This window comes from Oncorhynchus mykiss, chromosome 25 (assembly GCF_013265735.2).
Source record: "Oncorhynchus mykiss isolate Arlee chromosome 25, USDA_OmykA_1.1, whole genome shotgun sequence".
Lineage (NCBI taxonomy): Eukaryota > Metazoa > Chordata > Actinopteri > Salmoniformes > Salmonidae > Oncorhynchus > Oncorhynchus mykiss.
The window spans coordinates 42862409-42868791 of NC_048589.1; positions in this window are offsets into that span (position 1 = coordinate 42862409).

Below are 6383 nucleotides of genomic sequence, written 5' to 3' on the forward strand. Positions count from 1 at the left end.
TGTCTTGGACTGTGGTTGTGTAATTCTACTCACTACTTCTTATCTACTCACTCTCATTGGAATGGTCCTATGTACATAAATGCATCTCAGATTAGGAGTGCTGATCTCTGATCAGTTTAGTATTTTCGATAATAATTAATTTTGTGACATGGACAAGAGGGGGGGATCCGATCCAAGATCAGTACTCCTACTCTGACGCTTTATGAACACAGGAGTTCAAGTGATACATCCCCCCCCCCCCCCAATCCCATTCCTCCCTCTCTAAGTGATACATCCCCCCCCCCAATCCCATTCCTCCCTCTCTAAGTGATGCATCTCCCCCATCCCATTCCTCCCTCTCTAAGTGATACATCTCCCCCCCAATCCCATTCCTTCCTCTCTAAGTGATACATCCCCCCCCCCATTCCTCCCTCTCTAAGTGATACATCTCCCCCCAATCCCATTCCTCCCGCCTGGTAGTGCAGGCCACTACCAGATACCCTGGAGCTTTCTGTATCTTCCAGATGCAGGCCACTACCAGATACCCTGGAGCTTTCTATATCTTCCAGATGCAGGCCACTACCAGATACCCTGGAGCTTTCTATATCTTCCAGATGCAGGCCACTACCAGATACCCTGGATCTTTCTACATCTTCCAGATCAAAGGACCGGGCAACGAGGGACGAGAATTCTACATGAGGGTGAGGGAGGGAGGAGCATTCTACAAGAGGGAGAGGGAGGGAGGGAGGGAGGAGCATTCTACAAGAGGGAGAGGGAGGGAGGGAGGAGCGCTCTACAGGAGGGAGAGGGAGGGAGGAGCATTCTACAAGAGGGAGAGGGAGGGAGGGAGGGGAGTTTTAGATGAGGGAGGGAGGAGCGTTCTACATGAGGGAGGGAGGGAGGAGCATTCTACAAGAGGGAGGGAGGGAGGGAGGAGAGTTTTAGATGAGGGAGGGAGGGAGGGAGGGAGGAGAGTTTTAGATGAGGGAGAGGGAGGGAGGAGCATTCTACAAGAGGGAGAGGAGGGAGGGAGGGAGGGAGGGAGGGAGGGGAGTTTTAGATGAGGGAGGGAGGAGAGTTTTGGATGAGGGAGGGAGGAGCGTTCTACATGAGGGAGAGGGAGGGAGGGAGGGAGGAGCATTCTACAAGAGGGAGAGGGAGGGAGGGAGCGAGGGAGGGAGGAGAGTTTTAGATGAGGGAGGGAGGAGCGTTCTACATGAGGGAGAGGGAGGGAGGGAGGAGCGTTCTACATGAGGGGGAGGGAGGGAGGAGCGTTCTACATGAGGGAGAGGGAGGAGCATTCTACAGGAGGTAGAGAGGAGCGTTCTACAGGAGGTAGAGGGACGGAGGGAGGAGCGTTCTACATGAGGGAGAGGGAGGGAGGGAGGAGCGTTCCAAATGAGGGAGAGGGAGGAGCGTTCTACAGGAGGGAGGAGAGTTCTACGGGAGGGAGGAGAGTTCTACGGGAGGGTGGGAGGGAGGAGAGCTCTGCTGGAGGGTGGGAGGGAAGGAGGTTAGGAGCGTTCTATGGAGGGTGGGAGGGAAGGAGGGAGGAGCGTTCTACAGTGGGGAAGGAGGATAGTTCTACGGGAGGGAGGAGAGTTTTACGGGAGGGTGGGAGGGAGGAGCGTTCTACAGGAGGGTGGGAGGAGCGTTCTACGGGAAGAAGGGAGGGAGGAGTGTTCTACGGGAGGGAGGGAGGAGAGTTCTACGGGAGGGAGGGAGGAGAGTTCTACGGGAAGTTGGGAGGGAGGAGAGTTCTGCGGGAGGGAGGGAGGGAGGGACGAGAGTTCTGCGGGAGGGAGGGAGGAGAGTTCTATGAGAAGGAGGGAGGAGAGTTCTACGGGAGGGTGGGAGGAGAGTTCTACGAGAGGGAGGGAGGAGTGTTCTACGGGAGGGAGGGAGGAGTGTTCTACGAGAGGGAGGGAGGAGAGTTCTACGGGAGGGTGGGAGGAGTGTTCTACGGGAGGGTGGGAGGAGAGTTCTACGGGAGGGAGGGAGGAGTGTTCTACGGGAGGGAGGGAGGAGAGTTCTACGGGAGGGAGGGAGGAGAGTTCTGCGGGAGGGAGGGAGGGAGGAGAGTTCTGCGGGAGGGAGGGAGGAGTGTTCTACGAGAAGGAGGGAGGAGAGTTCTGCGGGAGGGAGGGAGGGAGGCGATTTCTGCGGGAGGGAGGGAGGAGTGTTCTACGAGAAGGAGGGAGGAGAGTTCTACGGGAGGGTGGGAGGAGTGTTCTACGGGAGGGTGGGAGGAGAGTTCTACGGGAGGGAGGGAGGGAGGAGTGTTCTACGGGAGGGAGGGAGGAGTGTTCTACGGGAGGGAGGGAGGAGAGTTCTACGGGAGGGAGGGAGGAGAGTTCTGTGGGAGGGAGGGAGGGAGGAAGGTTCTGCGGGAGGGAGGGAGGAGTGTTCTACGGGAAGGAAGGAGGAGAGTTCTACGGGAGGGTGGGAGGAGAGTTCTACGAGAGGGAGGGAGGAGTGTTCTACGGGAGGGAGGGAGGAGTGTTCTACGAGAGGGAGGGAGGAGAGTTCTACGGGAGGGTGGGAGGAGTGTTCTACGGGAGGGTGGGAGGAGTGTTCTACGGGAGGGAGGGAGGAGTGTTCTACGGGAGGGAGGGAGGAGAGTTCTACGGGAGGGAGGGAGGAGAGTTCTGCGGGAGGGAGGGAGGGAGGAGAGTTCTGCGGGAGGGAGGGAGGAGTGTTCTACGGGAGGGAGGGAGGAGAGTTCTACGGGAGGGAGGGAGGAGAGTTCTGTGGGAGGGAGGGAGGGAGGAAGGTTCTGCGGGAGGGAGGGAGGAGTGTTCTACGGGAAGGAAGGAGGAGAGTTCTACGGGAGGGTGGGAGGAGAGTTCTACGAGAGGGAGGGAGGAGTGTTCTACGGGAGGGAGGGAGGAGTGTTCTACGAGAGGGAGGGAGGAGAGTTCTACGGGAGGGTGGGAGGAGTGTTCTACGGGAGGGTGGGAGGAGAGTTCTACGGGAGGGAGGGAGGAGTGTTCTACGGGAGGGAGGGAGGAGAGTTCTACGGGAGGGAGGGAGGAGAGTTCTGCGGGAGGGAGGGAGGGAGGAGAGTTCTGCGGGAGGGAGGGAGGAGTGTTCTACGAGAAGGAGGGAGGAGAGTTCTGCGGGAGGGAGGGAGGGAGGAGAGTTCTGCGGGAGGGAGGGAGGAGTGTTCTACGAGAAGGAGGGAGGAGAGTTCTACGGGAGGGTGGGAGGAGAGTTCTACGAGAGGGAGGGAGAAGTGTTCTACGGGAGGGAGGGAGGAGTGTTCTACGAGAGGGAGGGAGGAGAGTTCTACGGGAGGGTGGGAGGAGTGTTCTAAGGGAGGGTGGGAGGAGAGTTCTACGGGAGGGAGGGAGGAGTGTTCTACGGGAGGGAGGGAGGAGAGTTCTACGGGAGGGAGGGAGGAGAGTTCTACGGGAGGGTGGGAGGGAGGAGAGTTCTGCTGGAGGGTGGGAGGGAAGGAGGTTAGGAGCGTTCTATGGAGGGTGGGAGGGAAGGAGGGAGGAGCGTTCTACAGCGTGGCTGATGTATTGTTGCCTACCCTGACCACCTGAGGAGCAGCCCGTCAGGAAGTCCAGGATCCAGTATGTGCTTGGTATAGTTGGCCAGGAGATGGGGCACTAAGAGTGTGTTGCGTTAGAGATGCTCTACTCTGCTAGATTCTGATTGTGTTCTCTGAGATTAGAGGTGTCCTCAGCTGTTTGTTTTTTGGTGTGAAATAATCTACTGCAAAGACGGTGATGGAATCTTTCCAACGTACACTGTGGTGTATAATACTGTGCTGAATCCACTGTGTGCTCATGATTCGTCAGTGTTTGATCTGAAACCATAAATCATGACTTGTGTGTAGGAATGTAGGAAGTGGTTTTAACTTAACCACTGCTATGCGGAAGGGAAAGGCATGTTGCCAGTGCTGCCAGTGCTGCAAGTATTCAGACCCCTTGACTTTTTCCATATTTGTTACGTTATTCTACAATTGATTAAATTGTTTGTTTTCCTTATCAATCTACACACAATACCCCATAATGACATCACAATACCCCATAATGACATCACAATACCCCATAATGACATCACAATACCCCATAATGACATCACAATACCCCATAATGACATCACAATACCCCATAATGACAAAGCAAAAACAGTTTTTTTTGCAAGTCTATTAAAAATAAAAAAACAGATACCTCATTTACATAAGTATTCAAGACCCTTTGCTGTGAGACTCAAAATTGAGCTCAGATGTTTCCAGAAGGAGTAATGAGATGTGAGATGTGATGCTGTCTGTCTCCTCTTCTCCCTGTTCACGAGAGGACTGACCAGTGAACCTGGTCAGTCCTCTCCAGTATCAACCTGTAAGTGAACCTGGTCAGTCCTCTCCAGTAACAACCTGTAAGTGAACCTGGTCAGTCCTCTCCAGTAACAACCTGTATGTGAACCTGGTCAGTCCTCTCCAATAACAACCTGTAAGTGAACCTGGTCAGTCCTCTCCAGTAACAACCTGTAAGTGAACCTGGTCAGTCCTCTCCAATAACAACCTGTATGTGAACCTGGTCAGTCCTCTCCAGTAACAGCCTGTAAGTGAACCTGGTCAGTCCTCTCCAGTAACAACCTGTATGTGAACCTGGTCAGTCCTCTCCAGTATCAACCTGTATGTGAACCTGGTCAGTTCTCTCCAATAACAACCTGTAAGTGAACCTGGTCAGTCCTCTCCAATAACAACCTGTATGTGAACCTGGTCAGTCCTCTCCAATAACAACCTGTATGTGAACCTGGTCAGTCCTCTCCAATAACAACCTGTAAGTGAACCTGGTCAGTCCTCTCCAATAACAACCTGTATGTGAACCTGGTCAGTCCTCTCCAGTAACAACCTGTAAGTGAACCTGGTCAGTCCTCTCCAGTAACAACCTGTAAGTGAACCTGGTCAGTCCTCTCCAGTAACAACCTGTAAGTGAACCTGGTCAGTCCTCTCCAGTAACAACCTGTAAGTGAACCTGGTCAGTCCTCTCCAGTAACAACCTGTAAGTGAACCTGGTCAGTCCTCTCCAGTAACAACCTGTAAGTGAACCTGGTCAGTCCTCTCCAGTAACAACCTGTAAGTGAACCTGGTCAGTCCTCTCCAATAACAACCTGTATGTGAACCTGGTCAGTCCTCTCCAGTAACAACCTGTATGTGAACCTGGTCAGTCCTCTCCAATAACAACCTGTATGTGAACCTGGTCAGTCCTCTCCAATAACAACCTGTAAGTGAACCTGGTCAGTCCTCTCCAATAACAACCTTTATGTGAACCTGGTCAGTCCTCTCCAATAACAACCTGTAAGTGAACCTGGTCAGTCCTCTCCAGTAACAACCTGTATGTGAACCTGGTCAGTCCTCTCCAGTAACAACCTGTAAGTGAACCTGGTCAGTCCTCTCCAGTAACAACCTGTAAGTGAACCTGGTCAGTCCTCTCCAGTAACAACCTGTAAGTGAACCTGGTCAGTCAAATAAAACGTACTGGATATGCCATGTTAAAGTTATTCTCCTTATATAACAATGCCATGTCAAAGTTATTCTCCTTATGTAACAATGCCATGTCAAAGTTATTCTCCTTATGTCATGATTTTGGGGATTAGCAACAAAAGCCAATAGTGTCCAAAACTGGGAGGTCAAATGAGGATATTTCTGATCAGGGAAATTAATACATGCTCACATGGAGATCACATGAATAGACTATAACGTGGAGATCACATGAATAGACTATAACGTGGAGATCACATGAATAGACTATAACGTGGAGATCACATGAATAGACTATAACGTGGAGATCACATGAATAGACTATAACGTGGAGATCACATGAATAGACTATAACGTGGAGATCACATGAATAGACTATAACGTGGAGATCACATGAATAGACTATAACGTGGAGATCACATGAATAGACTATAACGTGGAGATCACATGAATAGACTATAACGTGGAGATCACATGAATAGACTATAACATGGAGATCACATGAATAGACTATAACGTGGAGATCACATGAATAGACTATAACGTGGAGATCACATGAATAGACTATAACATGGAGATCACATGAATAGACTATAACGTGGAGATCACATGAACAGACTATAACGTGGAGATCACATGAATAGACTATAACATGGAGATCACATGAATAGACTATAACATGGAGATCACATGAATAGACTGTAACATGGAGATCACATGAATAGACTATAACATGGAGATCACATGAATAGACTATAACATGGAGATCACATGAATAGACTATAACATGGAGATCACATGAATAGACTATAACATGGAGATCACATGAATAGACTATAACATGGAGATCACATGAATAGACTATAACATGGAGATCACATGAATAGACTATAACATGGAGATCACA